This window comes from Prionailurus bengalensis, chromosome F2 (assembly GCF_016509475.1).
Source record: "Prionailurus bengalensis isolate Pbe53 chromosome F2, Fcat_Pben_1.1_paternal_pri, whole genome shotgun sequence".
In the NCBI taxonomy this organism is placed as follows: Eukaryota; Metazoa; Chordata; class Mammalia; order Carnivora; family Felidae; genus Prionailurus; species Prionailurus bengalensis.
In genome coordinates this window covers 34,629,931-34,644,434 of record NC_057353.1, presented here as the reverse complement: position 1 = coordinate 34,644,434, position 14,504 = coordinate 34,629,931, and the positions used below count along the sequence as shown (strand labels likewise).

Here is a 14,504-nt window from a genome sequence, read left to right as displayed (position 1 = left end):
TGGAGTTCAGTCTTTTGACTTCAACCCTTCTTTGAGAAACACATGAAGTTCAGATCCCCCTACTTCTCTGCCATGTTGCCCCCCCCCAAGTACACTTGAGAAGAATGTATATTTTCTTGCTTTTTAATGGAATGTTCTGTATAGGCATACCTCAAAGATACCGTGGGTTCAGTTCCCAATAAAGCAAATATCACAATAAAGCAAATCAAATGAATAATTTGTTTCCCAGTGCATATAAAAGTTATGTTTATACTGTAGACTATTAAGTGAGCGATAGCATTATGTATGAAAACAATAATATACATTCCTTAATTAAAAAATACTTTATTGGTAAAAAATGCTAACTATCATCTAAGCTTTCAGTGAGTAATAATCTTTTTCCTGGTGGAGGATCTTGCCTAGATATTTATGGCTGCTTACTGATCAGGGAACTAGTTGCTGAAGGTTGGTTGGCTTAAAATAAGACAACACTGAAGTTTTCCACACTGCATTAACTCTTAATAGGAGTCAGCCTATCTTTTTTTTTAAATTTTTTTAATGTTTATTTTTGAGAGAGAAAGAGGCATAGTGTGAGCAAGGGAGGGGCAGAGAGAGGGGGAGACACAGAATCCAAAGCAGGCTCTAGGCTCTGGGCTGTCCACACAAAGCCCAAAGCAGGGCTGGAACCCACAAACTGTGAGACCATGACCTGAGCTGAAGCTGGACACTTAACTGACTGAGCCACCCACGTGCCCCAAGAGTCAGCCTATCCTTTGAACCTTTGAAACCGGGTATTGACTTTCTCCTCTCTAGCTATAAAAGTCCTAGGGGCACCTTCTTCCTAATAGATGACTGTTTTATCTACATTGAAAATCTATTGTTTGGGGTAGCTACATACAGATAATTATCTTAGCTAGATATTTTGGTAAGTTGGTACAGCTTCTACATCAACACTTGCTGCTTAACCTTGCACTTTTATATTATGGAGATGACTTCTATCCTTAAACCTCACAAACCAACTCTACTGGCTTCACATTTTTTCTTCTGCAGCTTCCTCATCTCTCTCTCAGCCTTCTTAGAATTGAAGAGAGTGACGGCCTTGCTCCGGATTAGGCTTTGACTTAAAGGAATTTCGTGGCTGGTTTGATCTTCTCTTCAGACCACTCAGACCACTAAAGGTGTTTTGCTTTCTCATCATTCATGTGTTCACCAGAGTAGCACTTTTAAATCCTCGAAGAACTTTTCCTTGGCATTCACAACTGGCTAACTGACCAAAGAAGTCTAGTTTTCAGCCCATCTTGGCTTTCAACATGCCTTTTCAACATGTCTCACTAAACTTAATTTCTAGGTTTTGATTTCAAGTGAGTAACATGTGACTCTTCCTTTCACTTGAACACTTAGAGGGTATTATAGGTTTATTAACTGGCATAATTTCAATATTTTTGTGTCTCATGGAATAGTGAGGGCAAGAGATGGGGGAAGAGCCAGTTGGTGGAGCAATAAGAACACATACAACATTTTTCAACTATGTTTGCTGTGTTATATGGGCACAGATCATGGCACCAGAAAATAATTACAATAGTAACACAAGAGATCATTGATCATAGATTACCATAACAAATATAATAATAATGAAAAATTTGAAATATTGTGAGAATTACCAGAATGTAACACACAAAGTAAGCAAATGCTGTTAGCAAATGCTACTGATAGTCCTGCTTGACTCCAGGTTGCCACAAAACTTCAATTTGTTCAAAATACACTATCTGTGAAGCATAATGAAGTAAAGCACAGTAAAACAAAATATACCTGATGCAAATGTATGGAAAACCACTGTCCACCTACATGTACCTTTTATAAAGATTTCTCAGAGTGGGGCGCCTGGGTGGCTCAGTCGGTTAAGCGTCCGACTTCAGCTCGGGTCACGATCTCACGGTCCGTGAGTTCGAGCCCCGCGTCGGGCTCTGGGCTGATGGCTCGGAGCCTGGAGCCTGCTTCCGATTCTGTGTCTCCCTCTCTCTCTGCCCCTCCCCCGTTCATGCTCTGTCTCTGTCTCAAAAATAAATAAAACCTTTAAAAAAATTAAAAAAAAAATAAAGATTTCTCAGAGTATATTTGCATTAATTATGCTTCAATGCTTTAAATAAAAGGGTTTTAAAATAGAAGGCATGGCTGTTCATTGGAAAATCAATACAGAAGGTACAATACGGCAAATAGGAATTATGTTATAATAATGATTGAACTTTAGCAATAATCTGACATGATTTGCTGCTATGGTGTGAGTTTATATGTATATAGATAATAACATATATATACATATATATAGTCTGACATTCACTCTGCATTTTTACTGTTTTCTGCCATTGCTTTTTGTTTGTTTGTTCTTATTTATAATGTGATATACTTGACATGTTTGTTTCTGTTTATTGCTAGGTTATCCAGATAACTTTTGAAGAATTTGATCTGAAGATTGGCTATGATACCTTGATAATGAGTGATGGAGGTGAAGTTGGAGACCCCAAGACAGTGTTCCAAATGTAAGTTGTTAATGTTTCATTCTTTACTTCACCTATCAGGTCCTTATGAAAATTAACCCTTTTCTTCCATTGGTCCCTCCCACTACCATCATCAGAAGTATAGGACCTCAGTTACTATCAGCTCACATGTAAGTATTTATTAGTCCTTCTTCAATGAGGCTTAAGGTACTTGATCTAAACACAATTTCTTAGAACCCGTGGCCAGATGGGAGCCACTGGAAATGGAGACCTGGAGTGAAATTGCAAAGTAGTTCATTGGGACTTACTTTGGAAAACACTGTTGCCCCCACAGAGTTTAAAAAGAGACTGAAAAGGGGCACCTGGCTGACTCAGTACAGCATGTGACTCTTATTCTTGGGATTGTGGATTCAAGCCCCATGTTGGGTATAGAGATTACTTAACAATAAAATCTTCAAAAAAAAATAGACTGAGAAAATAAGCATAAAATATATCCCAGACAGTCTATCCTGAAGATGGTGGGAGCTGCTCGTTTACCGGCGTCAGAATCATACCTAACTAAGTTGTGAGTCTATCAGTGGTTTGACATTTGACATACTTAGCAATGATAACTCTCAGAGTTAAGATAGTTAAAACAGACTAAACATGATTTTTTTTAAATTTTTTAATGTTTATTTATTTTTGAGAGAGAGCGAGAGAGCATAAGCAGGGGAGGGGCAGAGGGAGAAGGATACACAGAATCTGAAGCAGACTCCAGGCTCTGAGCTGTCAGCACAGAGCCTGACAAGGGGCTTGAACTCACAAACTGTGAGATCGTGACCTGAGCCGAAGTCAGATGCCTAACCAACTGAGCCACCCAGGTGCCCCTAAACATGATTCTTAAAGTGAGCTGAAAGAATGAGCATATATTGAAAAAAGGAAAATGTTAAGAACTTATTTACTGCCCACCTCTTGGACTATTCATTCCAATAATCTATTTATGATTGTGGCATGAAGAAATGCTTCAGGGAGAGTGTATTGCTTTCTCTGCTATGAACCTCAAAAGCTTAGAGTATACCGTCTCTCAGAATTCCCTTCATAATTGTTGATTTGCAATTGAGGTTTTATCAACCTGATTTTCTCAAAATGGGATCGTTTTGCATCCCAATTACCTGGTCCACTCTTTTAAAATGTAGAATTCTGGACTCCCATATCTGACTTACTGAATCAGTATGTCTGGGCTTTGGAACCAAAAGTCTACACATTTTTAATCTTTCCCTAATTTCATACAGGTACCTAAAAATACTAAGGATTTCTATAAAAGTTGAATATTTTTCCACATTCCTTGACATTATACAATGTATGAAAGACATTTACCAAGTGGGATAAAGGAGTAGGGAATAGTCAAAATACTACTACTTTTAGGTAGTAGTTGACATACAATATTATATTAGTTTCAGGTGTACAGCATAGTAATTCTTTTTTTTTTTATGAAATTTATTGACAAATTGGTTTCCATACAATACCCAGTGCTCATCCCAAAAGGTGCCCTCCTCAATACCTATCACCCACCCTCTCCTCCCTCCCACCCCCCATCAACCCTCAGTTTGTTCTCAGTTTTTAACAGTCTCTTATGCTTTGGCTCTCTCCCATTCTAACCTCTTTTTTTTTTTTTTCCTTCCCCTCCCCCATGGGTTCCTGTTCAGTTTCTCAGGATCCACATAAGAGTGAAACCATATGGTATCTGTCTTTCTCTGTATGGCTTATTTCACTTAGCATCACACTCTCCAGTTCCATCCACGTTGCTACAAAAGGCCATATTTCATTTTTTCTCATTGCCACGTAATATTCCATTGTGTATATAAACCACAATTTCTTTATCCATTCATCAGTTGATGGACATTTAGGCTCTTTCCATAATTTGGCTATTGTTGAGAGTGCTGCTATGAACATTGGGGTACAAGTGGCCCTATGCATCAGTGCTCCTGTATCCCTTGGATAAATTCCTAGCAGTGCTATTGCTGGGTCATAGGGTAGGTCTATTTTTAATTTTTTGAGGAACCTCCACACTGCTTTCCAGAGCGGCTGCACCAATTTGCATTCCCACCAACAGTGCAAGAGGGTTCCCGTTTCTCCACATCCTCTCCAGCATCTATAGTCTCCTGATTTGTTCATTTTGGCCACTCTGACTGGCGTGAGGTGATACCTGAGTGTGGTTTTGATTTGTATTTCCCTGATAAGGAGCACATTGAACATCTTTTCATGTGCCTGTTGGCCATCCGGATGTCTTCTTTAGAGAAGTGTCTATTCATGTTTTCTGCCCATTTCTTCACTGGGTTATTTGTTTTTCGGGTGTGGAGTTTGGTGAGTTCTTTATAGATTTTGGATACTAGCCCTTTGTCCGATATGTCATTTGCGAAGATCTTTTCCCATTCCGTTGGTTGCCTTTTAGTTTTGTTGGTTGTTTCCTTTGCTGTGCAGAAGCTTTTTATCTTCATAAGGTCCCAGTAATTCACTTTTGCTTTTAATTCCCTTGCCTTTGGGGATGTGTCAAGTAAGAGATTGCTACGGCTGAGGTCAGAGAGGTCTTTTCCTGCTTTCTCCTCTAAGGTTTTGATGGTTTCCTGTCTCACATTTAGGTCCTTTATCCATTTTGAGTTTATTTTTGTGAATGGTGTGAGAAAGTGGTCTAGTTTCAACCTTCTGCATGTTGCTGTCCAGTTCTCCCAACACCATTTGTTAAAGAGGCTGTCTTTTTTCCATTGGATGTTCTTTCCTGCTTTGTCAAAGATGAGTTGGCCATATGTTTGTGGGTCTAGTTCTGGGGTTTCTATTCTATTCCATTGGTCTATGTGTCTGTTTTGGTGCCAATACCATGCTGTCTTGATGATGACAGCTTTGTAGTAGAGGCTAAAGTCTGGGATTGTGATGCCTCCTGCTTTGGTCTTCTTCTTCAAAATTCCTTTGGCTATTCGGGGCCTTTTGTGGTTCCATATGAATTTTAGGATTGCTTGTTCTAGTTTCGAGAAGAATGCTGGTGCAATTTTGATTGGGATTGCATTGAATGTGTAGATAGCTTTGGGTAGTATTGACATTTTGACAATATTTATTTTTCCAATCCATGAGCAGGGAATGTCTTTCCATTTCTTTAAATCTTCTTCAATTTCCTTCATAAGCTTTCTATAGTTTTCAGCATACAGATCCTTTACATCTTTGGTTAGATTTATTCCTAGGTATTTTATGCTTCTTGGTGCAATTGTGAATGGGATCAGTTTCTTTATTTGTCTTTCTGTTGCTTCATTGTTAGTGTATAAGAATGCAACTGATTTCTGTACATTGATTTTGTATCCTGCAACTTTGCTGAATTCCTGTATCAGTTCTAGCAGACTTTTGGTGGAGTCTATCGGATTTTCCATGTATAATATCATGTCATCTGCAAAAAGCGAAAGCTTGACTTCATCTTTGCCAATTTGGATGCCTTTGATTTCCTTTTGTTGTCTGATTGCTGATGCTAGAACTTCCAGCACTATGTTAAACAGCAGCGGTGAGAGTGGGCATCCTTGTCGTGTTCCTGATCTCAGGGAAAAAGCTCTCAGTTTTTCCCCGTTGAGGATGATGTTAGCTGTGGGCTTTTCATAAATGGCTTTTATGATCCTTAAGTATGTTCCTTCTATCCCAAACTTCTCAAGGGTTTTTATTAAGAAAGGGTGCTGGATTTTGTCGAAGGCCTTTTCTGCATCGATTGACAGGATCATATGGTTCTTCTCTTTTTTTTTTGTTAATGTGATGTATCACGTTGATTGATTTGCGAATGTTGAACCAGCCCTGCATCCCAGGAATGAATCCCACTTGATCATGGTGAATAATTCTTTTTATATGCCATTGAATTCGATTTGCTAGTATCTTATTGAGAATTTTTGCATCCATATTCATCAGGGATATTGGCCTGTAGTTCTCTTTTTTTACTGGGTCTCTGTCTGGTTTAGGAATCAAAGTAATACTGGCTTCATAGAATGAGTCTGGCAGTTTTCCTTCCCTTTCTATTTCTTGGAATAGCTTGAGAAGGATAGGTATGAGGGATTGGTTGTAATAGTTCCATTTTCATTCATGATTTTATCTATTTGGGTCATCTCCCTTTTCTTTTTGAGAAGCCTGGCTAGAGGTTTGTCAATTTTGTTTATTTTTTCAAAAAACCAACTCTTGGTTTCGTTGATCTGCTCTACAGTTTTTTTAGTTTCTATATTGTTTATTTCTGCTCTGATCTTTATTATTTCTCTTCTTCTGCTGGGCTTAGGCTGCCTTTGCTGTTCTGCTTCTAGTTCCTTTAGGTGTGCTGTTAGATTTTGTATTTGGGATTTTTCTTGTTTCTTGAGATAGGCCTGGATTGCAATGTATTTTCCTCTCAGGACTGCCTTTGCTGCGTCCCAAAGCGTTTGGATTGTTGTATTTTCATTTTCGTTTGTTTCCATATATTTTTTAATTTCTTCTCTAATTGCCTGGTTGACCCACTCATTCGTTAGTAGGGTGTTCTTTAACCTCCATGCTTTTGGAGGTTTTCCAGACTTTTTTCTGTGGTTGATTTCAAGCTTCATAGCATTGTGGTCTGAAAGTAAGCATGGTATAATTTCAATTCTTGTAAACTTATGAAGGGCTGTTTTGTGACCCAGTATATGATCTATCTTGGAGAATGTTCCATGTGCACTCGAGAAGAAAGTATATTCTGTTGCTTTGGGATGCAGAGTTCTAAATATATCTGTCAAGTCCATCTGATCCAATGTCTCATTCAGGGCCCTTGTTTCTTTATTGACCGTGTGTCTAGATGATCTATCCATTTCTGTAAGTGGTGTATTAAAGTCCCCTGCAATTACCACATTCTTATCAATAAGGTTGCTTGTGTTTATGAGTAATTGTTTTATATATTTGGGGGCTCCGGTATTCGGCACATAGACATTTATAATTGTTAGCTCTTCCTGATGGATAGACCCTGTAACTATTATATAATGTCCTTCTTCATCTCTTGTTACAGCCTTTAATTTAAAGTCTAGTTTGTCTGATATAAGTATGGCTACTCCAGCTTTCTTTTGGCTTCCAGTCGCATGATAAATAGTTCTCCATCCCCTCACTCTCAATCTAAAGGTGTCCTCAGGTCTAAAATGAGTCTCTTGTAGACAGCAAATAGATGGGTCTTGTTTTTTTATCCATTCTGATACCCTATGTCTTTTGGTTGGCGCATTTAATCCATTTACATTCAGTGTTATTATAGAAAGATACGGGTTTAGAGTCATTGTGATGTCTGTATGTTTTATGCTTATAGTGATGTCTCTGGGACTTTGTCTCACAGGGTCCCCCTTAGGATCTCTTGTAGGGCTGGTTTAGTGGTGACAAATTCCTTCAGTTTTTGTTTGTTTGGGAAGACCTTTATCTCTCCTTCTATTCTAAATGACAGACTTGCTGGATAAAGGATTCTTGGCTGCATATTTTTTCTGTCTAGCACCCTGAAAATCTCGTGCCAATTCTTTCTGGCCTGCCAAGTTTCAAAAGAGAGATCAGTCACGAGTCTTATAGGTCTCCCTTTATATGTGAGGGCACGTTTACCCCTTGCTGCTTTCAGAATTTTCTCTTTATCCTTGTATTTTGCCAGTTTCACTATGATATGTCGTGCAGAAGATCGATTCAAGTTACGTCTGAAGGGAGTTCTCTGTGCCTCTTGGATTTCAATGCCTTTTTCCTTCCCCAGTTCAGGGAAGTTCTCAGCTATTATTTCTTCAAGTACCCCTTCAGCCCCTTTCCCTCTCTCTTCCTCCTCTGGGATACCAATTATGCGTATATTATTTCTTTTTAGTGTATCACTTAGTTCTCTAATTTTCCCCTCATACTCCTGGATTTTTTTATCTCTCTTTTTCTCAGCTTCCTCTTTTTCCATAACTTTATCTTCTAGTTCACCTATTCTCTCCTCTGCCTCTTCAAGCCGAGCTGTGGTGGTTTCCATTTTGTTATGCATTTCGTTTAAAGCGTTTTTCAGCTCCTCGTGACTGTTCCTTAGTCCCTTGATCTCTGTAGCAAGAGATTCTCTGCTGTCCTGTATACTGTTTTCTAGCCCAGCGATTAATTTTATGACTATTATTCTTTTTTTTTTTTTCAACGTTTTTTTTTATTTATTTTTGGGACAGAAAGAGACAGAGCATGAACGGGGTAGGGGCAGAGAGAGAGGGAGACACAGAATCGGAAACAGGCTCCAGGCTCTGAGCCATCAGCCCAGAGCCCGACGCGGGGCTTGAACTCACGGACCGCGAGATCGTGACCTGGCTGAAGTCGGACGCTTAACCGACTGCGCCACCCAGGCGCCCCTTATGACTATTATTCTAAATTCACTTTCTGTTATGTTATTTAAGTCCTTTTTGATCAGCTCATTAGCTGTTGTTATTTCCTCGAGATTCTTCTGAGGGGAGTTCTTCCGCTTGGTCATTTTGGATAGTCCCTGGCGTGGTGAGGACCTGCAGGGCACTTCCCCTGTGCTGTGGTGTATAACTGGAGTTGGTGGGCGGGGCCGCAATCGGACCTGATGTCTGCCCCCAGCCCACCGCTGGGGCCACAGTCAGACTGGTGTGTGCCTTCTCTTCCCCTCTCCTAGAGGTGGGATTCACTGTGGGGTGGTGTGGCTCGTCTGGGCTACTTGCACCCTGCCAGGCTTGTGATGCTGGGGATCTGGCGTATTAGCTGGGGTGGGTAGGCAAGGTGCTCGGGGGCAGGAGGGGCAGGCTTAGATTGCTTCTCCTTAGGTGATCTACTTCAGGAGGGGCCCTGTGGCAGCGGGAGGGAGTCAGATCCGCTGCCGGAGGTTTGGCTCCGCCGAAGCGCAGAGTTGGGTGTTTGCGCGGAGCGAGCAAGTTCCCTGGCAGGAACCGGTTCCCTTTGGGATTTCGGCTGGGGGATGGGCGGGGGAGATGGCGCTGGAGAGCGCCTTTGTTCCCCACCAAACTGAGCTCTGTTGTCAGGGGGCTCAGCAGCTCTCCCTCTGGTTGTCCTCCAGCCTTCCCGCTTTCCGAGCAGAGCTGTTAACTTATGACCTCCCTGACGCTAAGTCGCGCTTATTGTGGGAACACAGTCCGTCAGGCCCCTCCGCTTTTGCAAGCCAGACTCGGGGGCTCTGCTTGTCCGGAGAGCCGCCCCTCCGCCCCGGCTCCCTCCCGCCAGTCCGTGGAGCGCGCACCGCCTCGCCGCCCTTCCTACCCTCTTCCGTGGGCCTCTCGTCTGCGTTTGGCTCCGGCGACTCCATTCTGCTAATCCTCTGGCGGTTTTCTGGGTTATTTAGGCAGGTGTAGATGGAATCTAAGTGATCAGTAGGACGTGCAGTGAGCCCAGTGTCCTCCTAAGCCGCCATCTTGCCCCAGCATAGTAATTCAACAATTATATATATTACAAAGCGTTCATCATGATAAATGTAGTTACCATCAATCACCACACAAAGTTATTATATTATTGACCATACTTCTTATGCTATACTTATACTTTTCATCCTAATGACTTATTTATTTTATAACTGGAATTCTATCCCTCTTAGTCCCCTTTACCTATTATGCTTATCCCCCCACAGAATCCCCACTGGCAACTACCAGCCTGTTCTTTGTATTTCTGAGTCTGTTTATGTTGTGTTTTTTTCATTTGCTTTGTTTTTTTAGATTCCACATATAAGTAAAATCATAATGTATTGTCTTAGTCACCCTGACTTATTATTTTTAGTAAAATACCCTCTAGGTTCATCTATGTTATTACAAATGGCAAAATTTCATTCTTTTTTATGGCTGAGTAGTATTCCATTGTATGTATATTGTTATCTTCTTTATCCATGGAGAATCTATGCCCTCTCTAAAGAGGGCAGAAGATAGTTCCAGCCAATTTTTGCTATGTGATAATTCAGACCTAAGGTTGCTAGTTTGTGAAAAGAAATCACAAATTCAGATTTTTGATATGTAAATTTCTATTATGTGAAACATTCCACTTCCCAAATAACAATAAAAAAATATACTGATCAGACTATCTCTGTGCTTAGCAATTTTAATACAGTATTATGGTATAATGAAATACAAACTATCAGATATAAAACCAAAGGAAATCTGGGAGAAATTGTAGATTATGTCTGGAAGATATTAGTCCAGTGTAGTGAAATATCTACTAGGCTCATCATCCAGATAAAAAATGCTGAGCTTTTTTAGTGGGAAGTATTAAAAATGAAATCACAATTTGAGTAACATAACCAAACATGTAGAACATGTAAAATACATGCCTTTTTATCCACCATACCTTAGGAAGCACAAAATGGAATTGTAGTAGGCTCTGAAATAAACAACTAGTTGTGGTTGAGCAATGATAATCCATGTTGTAGGGGAAGGAGAAAAATTGAAGTTGAAGTCAATATGCATTAAAATAAGAAAGAAGAGGTTTGGGGGGAGTTTGTTTGGAAAAATTAGAACTAAGAAGGAATAATATTGGGATATTATGTATACATAAGGCAAAAAAAATTCCTAGAAAAAGAAAATAAAAACACACATAAAGAAAATACCATTGTTTTTGATTATGAAATTAACCAGACAAAATTACTCCTTCAATTAACATAGAAGTTTGAAAGACTTACTCCCAGTTTCTGTACTTAATCATATTGGAGATTGGAAACTAGTCTAGAATCTCAAAGGGCAAGGGGGGTGGGATGCAGGTGCCAGCCAGGCACATTCCTGGGCAAGAGCTGAGCTACAGAAAGGTCAGAGGAGGATCCTGTAGGAAAGGGATCAGGAAAGGGGCCTATCTTGCCCAAGTTTAAAAACAATATTGGGGCACCTGGGTGGCTTCTTTGGTTAAGTATCCAGTTCTTGGTTTCATCTCAGGTCACAATCTTGCATGATCCCACGTCGGGCTCTGTGCTGATAACACAGAGCCTACTTGGGATTCTCTCTGCCTTCCTCTGTCTGTCCCTCCCCCACTCATAGCCCCCCTCTCTCTCTGTTTCCCTCCCTCTCTCTCTCTCTCTCTCAAAATAAATAAAACTTTAAAAAAATTTTAAATAAAAACAGTATTATGTATGTGGCATGGTAAATTGTCAAGAAATTATTTTTAAAAACCCATTTGAAGGGAATTTATTCTTATTTATTTATTTTTCATTTTAATTTCAGTATAATTAACATAATTTATATTAGGTTCAGGTGTACAATATAGTGACTCAACATTTCTATACATTACTCAGTGCTTATCGTAGTAGGTGTATTCATAATCTACTCCACCGATTTAACTCATCCCCCACCCACCTCCACTCTGGTAACCATCTGTTTGTTCTATACATGTAAAAGTTTTGTTTGTTTGTCTCTTTTAGTCTTTGTTCATATCTTTTGTTTCTTAAATTGCACATGAGTGAGATAGTATGGTATTTTTTTTTCTATAACTGATTTATTTCACTTAGATCTATCCATGGTGTTGCAAATGGCAAGATCTCATTCTTTTTATGGCTGAGTAATATTCCACTGTGTGTGTGTGTGTGTGTGTGTGTGTGTGTGTGTGTGTTCTTATCTTCTTTATCCATTCATCTATTGATGGCCACTAGGGTAGCTTCCATAATTTGGTTATTATAAATAATGCTACAGTAAACATAGGGTTGCATATATCTTTTCAAATCAGCATTTTCATACTCTCTGGGTAAATACCCAGTAGTAGAATTACTAGATCATATGGTAATTCTATTTTTGAGTTTTTGAGAAATCTCCATACTATTTTCCATGGCAGCTGAACCAGTTTGCATTCCTACCAATAGTGCACAAGTGTTCCTTTTTCTCCACATCCTCACCAACATTTGTTGTTCCTTGTGCCTTTGATTTTAGCCATTCTGACATGTGTGAGGGGATATATCATTGTGGTTTTAATTTGCATTTCCCTGATGACTGATGTTGAGCATCTTTTCATGTGTCTGTTGGCCATCTGTATGTCTTCTTCTGAGAAATCTGTTCATTTCTGTTCATGTCTTCATCTCATTTTTTAAATGGATGTTTGGGTTTGGGGTATTGAGTTATATAAGTTCTTTATGTACTTTGGATACTAATCCTTTTTTTGGATGTGTCATTTGCAAATATCTTCTCGTGCAGTAGGTTGTCTTTTAGTTTTGTTGATTATTTACCTCACTGTACAGAAGCTTTTTATTTTGATGTAGTCCCAATAGTTTGTTTTTGCTTTTGTTTCCCTTGCCTCAGGAGATACATTAGAAAAATGTTGCTATGATTGATATCAGAGATATTATTGCCTAGGCTCTCTTCTAAAATTCTTATGGTTTCAGGCCTCAGATTTACATCTTTGATGCAGTTTGAGTTTATTTTTGTGTATAGAGTAAGAAAGTGGTCCAGTTTCATTCTTTTCTATGTAGCTGTCCAGTTTTCCATACAATATTTGTTGAAGAGACTGCCCTTTTGTCATTACATATTCTTGCCTCCTTTGTCAAAGATTAAGTGACCATGCAATAATGAGTTTATTTCTGGGTTTTCTGTTCTGTTCCATTGATCTATGTGTCTGTTTTTGTGCCAGTACCATACTGCCTTGATTACTTCAGCTTTGTAGTATATTTTGAAATCTGGGATTGTGATACCTCCAGTTTCATTCTTCTTTTTGAAAATTTCTTTGGCTATTTGGGGTCTTTTGTGATTCCATACACAAAATTTTAGAATTACTTATTTTAGTTCTGTGAAAAATGCTGTTGATATTTTAATTGGGATTGCATTAAATGTGTAGATTGCTTTGGTAGTATGGACATTTTAATAATATTTGTTTTCCCAATCCATGGGCATGGAATATCTTTGCATTTGTTTGTGTCATCTTCAGTTTCTTTCATCAGTTTTATAGTTTTCAGAATACAGGTCTTTCACCTCAGTTAAGTTTATTCTAGGTATTTTGTTATTTTAGTGCAATTATAAATGTGATTATTTTCTTAATTTCTCTTTCTGCTACTTCATTATTAGTGTATAGAAGTGCAACAGATTTCTGTATATTTATTTTATATCCTGTGATCTTACTGAATTCATTTATCAATTCTTGTAGTTTTTTGTTGGAATCTTTGGGGTTTTCTGTATATGGTACTATGTTATATGAATAGAGGCAATATTTTTCTTTCTTACCAATTTGGATGCCTTTTATTTCTTTTTGTTATCTGATTGCTGAGGTTAGGACTTCCAGTACTATGTTGAATAAAAGTGGTGACAAGGGGCATCCTTGTGTTGTTCCTGTCCTTAGGGGAAAATCTCTCAGTTTTTCACTATTAAGTTTGGTGTTTGTTGCGGGTTTTTCACAAATGGTTTTTAGTATGTGGAGGTATGTTTCCTCTAAACCTACTTGTTGGCAGTTTTTGTCATGAATGGATATTGTACTTTGTCAAATGCTTTTTCTGCATCTTGAGAGGATCATGTTGTTCTTATCTTTTCTCTTGATATGATGTATCACATTGATTGATTTGCAAATATTGAACCATGCTTGCATCTTGAGAATAAATTCCACTGATCTTGTTGAATAATTTTCTTAATGTATTGTTGGATTCAGATTGCTAATATTTTGTTGATGATTATTGCATCTTATTTATCAGAGATACTGGCCCATAGTTCTCTTTTTTGTGGTATCTTTTATCATTTTGATATCAGGGGAATGCTACCTTATAGAATGAATTTGGAAGTTTTCTTTCCTCCTCTTTTTTTTGGAATAATTTGAGAAGAAAGGGTATTAATTCTTTTTTAAATGTTTGGTAGAATTCACCTGTGAAACTGTCCAGCCCTGGACCTTTGTTGGGAGTTCTTTGATTACCAGTTCAATTTCATTGCTGATAATTGGTCTGTTCAAATTTTCTATTTCTTCCTGATTCAACTTTGGAAAGTTATATTTTTAGGAATTTATCCGTTTCTTCCAGGTTATTCAATTTGTTGACATATAATTTTTCATAATAAACTCTCATAACCCTTTGCATTTCTCTTGTGTTGGTTCTTATTTCTCCTCTCGTTTGTGATTTTTTTTAGTTGAGTTTTCTTTCTCTCTCTT

At 38.7% G+C, this 14,504-nt stretch overlaps 1 pseudogene; it reads right to left on the bottom strand.

Annotated features, from left to right (window-relative positions):
* Window positions 1-281: 281 nt before the first annotated feature.
* The window catches only part of LOC122495981, a 77,193-nt pseudogene continuing 62,970 nt past the window's right edge, over window positions 282-14,504 (bottom strand).